Below are 12,080 nucleotides of genomic sequence, written 5' to 3' on the forward strand. Positions count from 1 at the left end.
ACAAACTGAGTCTCCTGAATTCTGAATCATTCCTATAATCAGAATAATCAGAGAGAAATCCAGTGATTTCGGGACTGTGTTAATCAATTTGTCTTGTTAGAGACATTTAGTGAACAATGGATGAAAGACTTTGGGAAAAAAGTAACTGAAAGGATAGAGGTAGAGAGAGAGAGAGAGAGAGAGAGAGAGAGAGAGAGAGAGAGAATGGTATGCAGTATTTTGTAAGCCACTGTTGTTAAAGAACAGAAATACACGTGACACACACACATTCAGCACAAGCCATTATTAAGCAATTATTACGCTTTGATTGATTCATTACGTGCCGCAAAGACACATGAGCATAAATGGCACACACACACACACACACACACACACACACACACACACACATTCATTTTTGTACAGTCCACACCCACAAAACTCCATAAAAGGAAAAGCTCTAAGTGTAAAATGAAAACTAAAAGGTGAAAAAAAGCCGACAAATATTTGATGTGTGTGTGTGTGTGTGTGTGTGTGTGTGTGTGTATGTCTATGAGTGTGTGTGCTCAATAGGTTTGTTATGCAAAGAGACGAAGGCAAATCTTTTAAACAAAATAACTGCATAAGTTGTGTGCTTGCATGTGTAAGAACTATATTGTGTGTATTTTTTATGAGAAGTTGTGTTCATCCATAGAAGTTGTGTATTTGCGTGTGTGTGTGTGCGTGTGCAGTTTCGCATTCCTTCAGCCATTGAAACTCAACCCCTGTGCATGTGTGTGTGTGTGTGTGTGTGTGTGTGTGTGTGTGTGTGCGTTCACCAGTATTCCCTTTTCGAGGCCTTTGTGTCGACCCTGAATAAAACTGGACACAAACACGCAGGAATGAGGAAGAAAAAAGACAGTAAACACACACACACACACACACACACACACACACTCACACACACACACACACACACACAAAGAGTAACTATGGGGTTATTCTGAAACAGACAAAGATGGCACGAAAGACTGAGAAGCGTAACAGAACCGAACAGAACAGAACCGAAGCGAATGTGTGATGTGGAAGAGAATCCAAGAGAAACAGAGTGAAGAAGAGAAATAAAGTGAAAAAGAGAAACAGAGTGAAGAAGAGAAATAAAGTGAAGAAGAGAAACAGAGTGAAGAAGAGAAATAAAGTGAAGAAGAGGAACAGAGTAAAGAAAAGGAACAGAGTGAAGAAGAGAAATAAAGTGAAGAAGAGGAACAGAGTGAAGAGGAACAGAGTGAAGAAGAGGAACAGAGTGAAGAAGAGGAACAGAGTGAAGAAGAGGAATAGAGTGAAGAAGAGAAACAGAGTGAAGAAGAGAAATAAAGTGAAGAAGAGGAACAGAGTGAAGAAGAGGAACAGAGTGAAGAAGAGGAACAGAGTGAAGAAGAGGAATAGAGTGAAGAAGAGAAATAAAGTGAAGAAGAGGAACAGAGTGAAGAAGAGGAATAGAGTGAAGAAGAGAAATAAAGTGAAGAAGAGGAACAGAGTGAAGAAGAGGAACAGAGTGAAGAAGAGGAACAGAGTGAAGAGAAACAGAGTGAAGAAGAGGAACAGAGTGAAGAGAAACAGAGTGAAGAAGAGGAACAGAGTGAAGAAGAGAAACAGAGTGAAGAAGAGGAACAGAGTGAAGAAGAGGAACAGAGTGAAGAAGAGAAACAGTGTGAAGCTCTAGTGCTGGTTCTGTAAAACAGGGATTTTATAGTGCAGATTCTGGTTTGGATGTTCAGTGTGACGTCTCAGCAAGTAAACTGCTCACTGGATGACTTTTCATTCCTGTGTTTTGGCCGCAGTTGCAGCACATTTAGGTCAGGAATGAAAACTAAATCCAGAATGAGTATCACATGCTGCTTCACGTGCTACATTCAATATCCTCCTCGTCAAATACTGTCAAAAAATACTATTTGTGTATGTATTTGTATGTATGTATGTGTAGCATAGAAAATATACAGAATCTCCATTAACCACAGAAACTAAAAGGTTTACAAAATCTGAAAGTAGAAATTCATGTTTTGGGGAGGCTTCACTTTTTATTTTGGGACAATTTTGACATAAAATAGCTAGCTATAAAACTTTAAACATTTATACCTCAAAAATCCCAACACACTACGTATGCATTGACATTAAAAACTAACAGATTTAAAGATCTTTCCAAAAATTTCCTGTAAAAGTCTTATTGGTTTTACAGCCTGTAGATTTTTAGCGCTGGCCAAATATCTGTATTTCCTAAGATGAAACTTTGACGAAGATGATTCCCATCTCCCCAAAAAAAAAAAAAAAAATGGGGAGTAGCATTCAATCATAAAAATGTGTAACTTACACTAGTATTGAGACACATTACATTTTCAGCCATATTTGGTTCTTCTCCACACTGGTAGTAGAAACTTTGAGGTATACAACTCTAATTGGACGTCTGGATGCAGTTTAAACTAGGAGACCCAAACCATCTCCTGCTATAGAGTTCCAACATTAATGAACACCTTTGTTCACAGTGACCAGGCCTCCTCACCTCACCTCACCTCCATCAGTACCTGACTTTACCAACACCATTGTGGATGAATGAATCTCCACAAAATCTAGTGGAACATCTTCCCAGAAGACTGAAGCTTATTATAAGAGCAAATGGGGACTTAACGTGGAATTAAGAGTGTTTAAAAAAAAACAGACCAATTGTATGGTCCTCAAACTTGTCCATATAGTGTAGTATGATAGCTAGCTAATGTTAATTATATGCACTCGTTAACCATTTTAAACTATTGTTATTGTTAAAACCGATCCGAAATCATCTGATTCTTACCGTCATAAAACCTTCTAGAGACAAAAACGGGTTGTACGTCCACCGTCAACACGACCTTCTCTATTCCTTGTTCCTGTGTCCCGATTTAAAATCCAGATTCTCCACGTTCACCTAGAACACAGAGAAGAAAAGCACAGGATGTGTCCAGCGTGTATGATTTCGACTCTAAACATTTATATCGAACAGTATAATTATACGAGACACCAGATTATATGATGCTCAGCCTGAGCGGCAGAATTCAAGAGATTCAGGATTTCTGGGATAAAGTCAGCGATTATAACATAAATCTCGACGAGGATTTGTCAGAATATTATCCATGTTGCGCTGATTGTTTCATGAAACGCGTTAAAAGTATTGTTAATAATTTGTAAAAAAAATAATTGTAAACCTGCGAATTATACAGTATATAGCTATTAACCTATTAAAAGCACCATATGCAATATTTCCATGCAGGAAATCTTGACTGATTTAGATTTTTCTTATTTCTGGCACTAAAATGAGCTCCACCCACAGTGGAAAATTGTTCTGCACAGTTTCACCTGTTTTCCCTTTATGAATTTATGATAAACTTAGGAGGTCGCAATTATTGCAAACATGCCAATTTAATTAAACAAAAATTAAACCAAAAATCAGTGCATGTGGTTCAATTTTTCCATTGAGTGAATTATATCAAAAATATTGTGTTTTCGTGTTTGAGACTCATTGTTGATGTAACACGTAATTCAGCGAGCGCTATCGCCGGTCCTCTGTCCTTATGAATCATCAGCAACTACTGTAAATATGACTGACACACACACACACACACACACACACAATAAGGATGTGCATCTCCATAACTGAGGCTGATGTAATTCGGATCATAGCCAATGATACGATCCATTAAAATTACATATTAAGTAGCGACCGATACGATACGATACGATACGATACGATACGATTCACTCCTATTACGATGCAGTGCGATCCGATTTCAATTCGATTCAACAAAAAAAATATGATGCTTTGCAATTCCATATGGTACAGATTGTTCACAGATTATTTCTTTTGGTTCATACAGACAGCAAAATTCTGACTTCTAACTCATCAAAAACACGTAAATGCAGACAGAGCAATGGGGACAAAGGCAAAAAAACACAGGCCGATAAACAGTCCTTAATCCAAATACCAGGAAAACAGAACGATTAGGGGCAGAGCAGAAGCACAAACTGAAAAACAAATCCAAAGTCCAAACCAGAAACAGGGATCAGGGTCAGGAACATGAACCAGAGCAGGCAGGGTGGCAAGAAACACCTCAGGGACTTGGTGAGGTAATCTGGCCCCCGTGTAAATGTAATTCTGTCCTTAAACACAGGGTGGCGCAAGAAAAACGGCAAGACGGCTGCGGACCTGGAAGATCCTGACAGCTATGTTAATCTGTATTCTATGTGACTCTCGGAAGTCTCGTCTCGGCCGCCTCGGTCTCCGCAGTCTACCTCATGTTCACGTAGGAGCAGCAGTGCTGACAGAACGCGCTCGAGAAACAGTTTAGCGAGAAAAAATCTAATCAAATATTGGTCGCAAATTCGTTAACCCCATACACAGATGTGATTCGGTGATTCGTTCTTATTATCCTTAACACACACTGGCAAAAAACAAACTCCAGGTTTCCGTGTGTACTGACTCAATAATAGCACATAAATTAAAGTCCTCGTTATGTTACATTTCAAATTCCAAACCGCTCCATCGTCCTCACACTACCCTGGACTGACGATAGAGCGTTTCCATTGGATGTTCTACTAGGAAAAGCTCTCAGCCCGGTGTTGAGTGTGGCATATGCTACGAAGCTGCGGCCGTCGTTTGAAGTGTCCGATCAAAAAGGTCAAGGTCCTTGTGAAGCCGCGCATGACTGGGCTATCATGCGCTGATGTAATGCTGGGAATATGTTCCTTCTGTGTAACGGTTGTTCGTAAAAGAGTGTAAAGTGTTTCAGGATTAGCGTCAAGTTTCACACGGTCATTAGTTGGGGGGTGTTTGCAATGCTAGTATAGAAAGAGTAGGCTAAACAAAAATTAGCTGTGGAAATGGAATCATGAAACGAGTTCATCTCATTCTTTCCAGTACTAAACTTCATGTTAGTTTGCACAAATCTCACTTACCATACGCTACAAACTAACCTTGTTTACTAGCGATAGGATTAGATTTCTCTGCTAGCTATCATTAGCTAGCTTTTCTTAATTAACTACCAAATCCGTTCCTTAGCATTAGATTTCCAGGTAAAATCCAAGTATGTATATTAGTGGGAGATGTTCATCAAGATCCAGAGGACATGAAGAGTCAGAAAAAAGATATTACACAAACACATGCTGATAAACTTTTCTGCCTGAAGACACAAACTCACAACATAAAATAATAACAAGGTATTAAGGCATGAACTTGAACTTGAATTGTGGGACATGAAAACAGACCTAGATTCTAGAATTTGCTTTACTTGGCCAATCAGAATTCAATAGACATGTAAATTCTAGATATATTTATTTTCATGGTCTCCGAATGAGAACCTGATGTCTGGTCACTTTTCTGGCAACGAGCTTCAGAATCCTGAAGGTTGCCATCTAATGTGGTTTTATCACATTAAATTGGTTTTATCTGATCTAGAATACTTTATTTATCCCCTAGGTTGTGGTTTCTCATTAAAAAAATTAATTCAAGTAAAGATTAAAGCCAAAAAACAAAAAAGACAATTTAAATAAATATACATATTAAGTTATATATTAAGTGAAATGAAATTCACAGCAGCAAATTCACAAAAAATAAACTGATGGTCGGAAAAGTCAGACTGCAATAATAGTTATAAAAGTTAATGCATGTGTAACTATTATTATTATTATTATTATTATTATTATTGCACTGATTATTGCATATACTTGCTCAAGATATTAACAATAGTGTGGCATGAAAATTAAAATATAACCACATCGGTTATCTATCTTGTTTTAGGAGTTATATGGGGGGTTTTGATCGATTGATCAAATGAACAAGACTTTTCCGAAACGGTGAAAAAAATGGATGGATTGCACATGATTAGAGATAAAGCAGGCTACTGAGGCAACCAGAGAGGTTTGTGAGATCAGTTTGTTCTCACAGTGTTCAGTTTTCATAACAGCCAACCGTGTGGAGCTCAAAAGGAAAAACCAATTAACCAAATAAGGCTTAACAGTAGCTCAGGCATCTCGTCATTAAAGTGCTTCGGAGTTATTTTTTGCGACGACAACACACACACACACATACACACACACACACACACACACACACACACACACAGGGAACGTGTCGACATGATTACTCCAGGTTCATCTCAACACCCAATCCATTACAAGAGTGAATATGAGCTAAGTGTTCCTGGCTCAAGGAGTGACAGGTTATAAAAAGTATCGGCAGTGTGTCAACGCATAAACGTGCTCTCAGACACACACACACACACACACACACACACACACACACACACACACACACACACACACACACACAAACCTTAATAACAATCACATATACAATAACATACAAGGCAGAATAATCCAGGACAGTGTAAACTACTATACACTTCTACACCCTATTATTTAATACTGCACTCCACTTTAATCCCTACTGTAAACTACGATAAACTCCAGTATCCTGTACTTTACTGATGCATACTAATGTTTATATCAGAGTAATCTTATGTACAATATACTGTATTACTCTATACTTTTCTTTGCTGGACTGTAACCTGTTGTTCTTTTCTCCCATAAATTCATTTACTATATTGTACTTTACTTCGTTACTCTTCTAAACTACGGTACTGTACACCATTCTCTTCTGTACACCACCGTAAACTACTGTATTACACTCCACTGTAACACATGTTCTATTACTGTCAATTCTTCTACCCTACTGGACTACACGCAAATCTAATCTAATATACTCTTCTACAAACTCTCTACACGCTATTGCACTATACTGTACTCCATACTGTACTGCAAACTACTGTACAACATAATACAGCATACATTTCTATACTCTAAACTACTGCACCATTCTATACTCCACTGTAAATAAAATGACTATACTGTACGGCAAACTACTGTACAATGCACAACTCCATACCTTTCTACACTTTAGACTATTGTACTTTACAGTAAAGTATTTTACCGTTAACTATTTTACAATACTGAAGACTGGTGTACTTTAATCTAAACTACCATACTATATGGCAAACTAGTGGACAATATAGTACTCCATATTTTCTACACTTTTTTGTAAACTATTCTCTGCTGTAAAGTACTTCACTGTAAAGTATTGTACATTTCTGTACTACTCCATGCAAACTACTGTACAGCATAGCATGTAGTATGGCATACTCTTCTGTACTCCACATCATAAGCTATTACACTATACTATACTCCACTGTAAAGTACCTTGCTATAAAATATTTAATTGTACTGTACTTCACTCTAAACTACCATACTATACTGCAAACTAATGTACACAATAGTACTCAAAAAAATGCTACACACTACTGTAAACTACTGTACTACACTCCACTGTACCTTATATCTAAATTATTTTACTTTACTACAGTGTACTTAACTCTAAACTACCATACTGAATGGCAAACTACTGTACAGCATAGTACTATCTACCTACCTTTTACCTACTGAACAGTGTAGCATATAGTATGCTATCTGACTATTGCACTATAATATACTAAACTGTATAAGTACTTTCAACTGTTTTACTGTAATGTACTATAGTGTACTTCAGTGTAAATTACCGTGCTATGCGGCAAACTACTGTACAACATAGTACTCAATCTTTCTGTAATCTAAACTATTGAACAATATGATACTTCACTAAACTATATCACTCAAAACTACCATATTACATGGCAAACTACTGTACAACATAGTATTCTGTACCGTTCTATACAATGTTATAGTACTATATGATACTACACAGTAAACTATATTACTTGATTCTAAACTACCATATTATACGGCTACAACTACTGTAGAACAATACTTTTTTATACTCTACTATAATCTATTGTACTCCACTGTAAAGTACTTTACTGTACAATAGTGTACTCTACTTTACAAAAGTGTACTTCACTCTAAACTACTAATGTTCTGCAAACTACTGTACAGTGTAGCATTAAGTATGCCAGACTCTTTTGTACTCCACTATAAACTATTCTACTGTACTATACTCCACTGTAAAGTTCTCTACTTTACAATACTGTACTGTACCGCACATCTCGCTCAATAGTACTGCATTGTACTATACAGTAATGTACTGTACTGTAGTTCACAATCTAAACAGCTTTACAACAGTACTAATACAAATAATTCTTTAAAAGTACTACAAAATAAACGAAATATCTGTGTGTGTGTGTGTGTGTGTGTGTGTGTGTGTGTGTGGCCTGCACATTGCATTTAATGAATCTGCAGTTTGTTCTGGCCCATTTACAACCGCTAAGAACAGATTTTTCTGACCTGGGACATTAGCCAACTGTATGCACAAACACACACACACACACACACACACAAACACACACACGGTTCTATCCTTGGGGATTGAAAGATTTCTGCACAAAAACAAACAAATCGATATGCACTGCTATACCCGGGTGTGTGAAAATTACTTTTGCATTTTTCTAAGCTACTGCTGTAACTGTGTGTGTGTGTGTGTGTGTGTGTGTGTGTGTGTGTGTGTGTGTGTGTGTGTCTGATCAAAAAACCTAAACTCCGCCCCTAATAACTTTAAAAGGATAGCACTGGATGTTTAGGTTGGGCAGCTTCGAAATGCAGAACCTGAATATCGACGTTTCAATAACGTCCGAGGCCACAAAAGTCTCCTAATGTCCTTATGTGTGTATGTGTATGTGTATGTGTGTGTGTGTGTGTGTGTGTGTGTGTGTGTGTGTGTGTGTGTATTTGTGTTTGCTCTTTAACTTTGAGTGCTACCTCTGCTCCAGACAGACGAGGTCAGCTTTTCTGCTCCTTCCCTGATTAACTCCATCCTGATCACACATCTACTTTTAAATATGGACTGAAATCATTCCAGCTGTGCGGAACGCCCACACACATGAGGCACAGCAGCAAACGACTGTTTAGAGATTGTAGTCACTGTTACAGACATGATTCAGGCGTATAAATTCTAGCTGCTATCACATAGACGACTCCAGCATATAGACTTATCTTATAGACTTTAGCCTATAGACTCTAACTGTTATAACACAAATGACTGGCTTAGAGACGCTATTTATATACTTTAGTTTATAAACTTTATCTTATAGATGACTCTAGTTTAGGCTTTAGCTTATAGACTCTGACTTATAAATGACTCTAGCTTATATACTGTGTCTCAGTAACTATAGCCGCTATCACATAAGCGACAACACAAACTTTTTTCATAGCAGTTCTACAAACTTAAACATCATTATGTCAACTTCTATTTTTTTAAACATGTAAATACAGTTGGAATTGTCGTGAATTTGGTGTGACATAAGCGCGATAATACACTGCACAGTTATATAGAAAATAATCAACTTCAAAATTACTGTGTTTTTCGGACTATAAGCCGCTACTTTTTTCCCATGTTTTGAACCCGCGGCTTAAACAATGAAGCGGCTTATTAATGAATTTTTCCTGGGTTTTTCCCGGTTTTACAAACTTCAAGCCAAAAAACTGAACCCCATAACATTAGACCAATGAAATTTCCGAACGGAAACAAAAAAACGCACTTCACCTGTGTTCTGAGCTGCACGGCATCGGGAGAAAAAATGCATGACGATGACAAAAGATAAACTCCCGAGAGAAATAGTTGTGAAAGGAAGGAGGAAGACAGTGAACAATGACTTTCTTGGTCGGCTACTGTTTAGATACAAGCCACTGTAACTCGTTGAGTCAGGGTGAAGGGAGAGCTCGCTAACTCCAGTTACAACAGAAATCATATAAGCACAGACAGGTTTCCAAAACTCGTGCTTTTTTATTATTCTTATCAACAGCGTTATGGGTTAGTCAAAGAAACTTAGAAATGAGCATCAGAAAATAATAAGGACATATTCCTCGTCTTACACACACGCAGTAATAGCGGAAAAAGCAGTGGCATGCTATTTTCTGTTAGATGCTAACGTGCTAATTTTATGCTATTTAGATCGATGGTTATTCTTGCGACTGCTGTTGGAATGCGTGCAGGCGAAGTTTAGCACGAGATACTTACTATTTCTTTTTTACTGAAGGAAACTTCAGCATCTGGCTAACGTGTAAAAGGTCAGTAAATAACAGGGATTATAAATGATCATTATCACACACTAATGCTTTAATCCTGTCTCGGGTTTTGGATTCAGAAAGGTTTTTAAACAAACAAAAAAAAACGAACAAAAGAAAAGAAAAGAGAAGAAAAAATGCTGACAGGATGGGTTTAGTCCCAAACCACATATATACAGGACTCATTAGTGTCAAAATACCCAAAGCACCGGTGAGTGAGAGCCAGCTGACGTGCAGAACTTCATTATAGGCTGGTTATAGGGGTCACTGAAATCAGTTTCAAGTCTTGAAACTGTTTCAGATTAAATCTGAGCCCCTGCTGCCAGTCAAACATGGCCAGGTTTGCCTGGTTACCATGGCAACCCACCACCACTAACACCACCACCACCACCACCACCACCACCACTACAACTTCTAGCACCACCACCATCACCATTTCACTAACACAACCAACAACACTATAACATTCTACTAACACCACCAGCACCACCAATACAACCACCACTAATACCATCACCACCACCATAAATACCATCACCACCACCATAAATACCATCACCACCACCACTACAACTTCAACCGCCAGTACCATCACTATCACCATCATCACTAAAACCACCACCACCAGCACCGACACCACTACAACATTCTATTACCACCACCAGCACTACCAATACAACCACCACTAATACCATCACCACCACCACTACAACTACCACCAGCACCATCACCATCATCACTAACACCACCACCTCAACAACTTCCAACGCCTCTACCATTACCACCAGCACCACCACTACCATTATCGTCATCGTCACCACCACCAAAACCATCACAACTTCCACTACCACCACCACCACCACCACAATCCTCAAATCCCAGCAGTTGGTGTTGGTGTTGATGTTGGTGTTGCTTCTTCCTCCATACAGTGCGGTTCCGCGGCTTCTCTATTTATTATCCCGGGTTCGGGATGGATGATGACGGACAGCTCCGCTTACCTCCGCTGGTTTTCTCCTCACTCCGGCGCGTGTCCCGGTTCTGCGCGCAGCCTGTTTAATACACGTGCACATACAGAGAGATATAAAGTCCTTATAAGACTAAAGGCTTCTGTCTATTTATATACATACTGTACATATACATATATACATATATGTATCCGGGTCCCGGTGCACCTGCCTGCGTCTCGCGCTCTTTAAATAAAGAAATAAAAGAAAGAAAGGAAGAAAGAAAGAAAGAAAGGAAGAAAGAATGCGGCCGCAGAAGGGTGAGCGCACACTGTGTGTCTGCGCGCGCGTCTGCTTTGCGGTCCTCTTTCTGTCTCTCTCTCTTTTCTTTTTGTTGCACTCGAGAGGAAACGCCTCTCTCTTTCAGCGGATAAAAAAAAAACCGAGAGAGAGAGAGAGAGAGAGAGAGAGAGAGAGACTCGCACGCGCCTTACCGGTCGAGACGGGATGCCGGCGAGCGCGCGGAGCGCAGCGAGGGAGGGATGAGGATGATGTTGATGATGATGATGATGATGATGCTGCTGATGATGATGATGAGGGTGTGATCATCATAGAGATAAGATGCGAAAGAAAGAAAGAACGAATGAAAGAAAGAGCGCACCGAGTTTGCGCACGTTTCTTTTCTTTCCCCGACAGCAGTCAACAACGAACCGCATTGCGATGCTGCTGATGACGTCACGATGCGAAATCAGGGGACCTGATTGGTTACATCAGCTCCACGAAATGCTGATCGATATCATCGATGACATCAATATCATAAAAATGATTTGTATAATCAGTATCACCAATTACATTAATATCATCAATAACATCACTATCATCAATATCATCCATAACAATAATATCAATAACATCATCATTATCATCATCAATAATATCACTATCATTAATATCATCAATAATATCAATATCATCAATATCATTAATAATATAAATATCATCGATATCATCAATAACATCATCATCATCAATATAATCAATATCATC

The 12,080-nt window shown here is 38.6% G+C and overlaps 1 protein-coding gene across 15 annotated transcripts in view; it reads right to left on the reverse strand.

The window, feature by feature from the left end:
* The window catches only part of sorbs2a (sorbin and SH3 domain containing 2a), a 49,563-nt gene extending 37,879 nt beyond the window's left edge, over window positions 1-11,684 (reverse strand). For 6 of the 15 annotated variants that reach the window (XM_046843088.1, XM_046843096.1, XM_046843094.1 and 3 more), the window contains exons 1-3: window positions 11,236-11,440; window positions 11,088-11,138; window positions 2,804-2,914 (exon numbers count right to left, since the gene is read on the reverse strand). The gene's annotated coding sequence lies outside the window, so the exon portion shown is untranslated. Of the gene's footprint in view, window positions 1-2,803; window positions 2,915-11,087; window positions 11,139-11,235; window positions 11,447-11,527 lie in introns of those variants that run through there. The other 9 variants (XM_046843100.1, XM_046843099.1, XM_046843089.1 and 6 more) reach the window with 7 other exon arrangements.
* Between the last annotated feature and the right edge of the window lie 396 nt (window positions 11,685-12,080).

The sequence above is a fragment of the Silurus meridionalis genome, chromosome 28 (genome assembly GCF_014805685.1).
Source record: "Silurus meridionalis isolate SWU-2019-XX chromosome 28, ASM1480568v1, whole genome shotgun sequence".
Lineage (NCBI taxonomy): Eukaryota > Metazoa > Chordata > Actinopteri > Siluriformes > Siluridae > Silurus > Silurus meridionalis.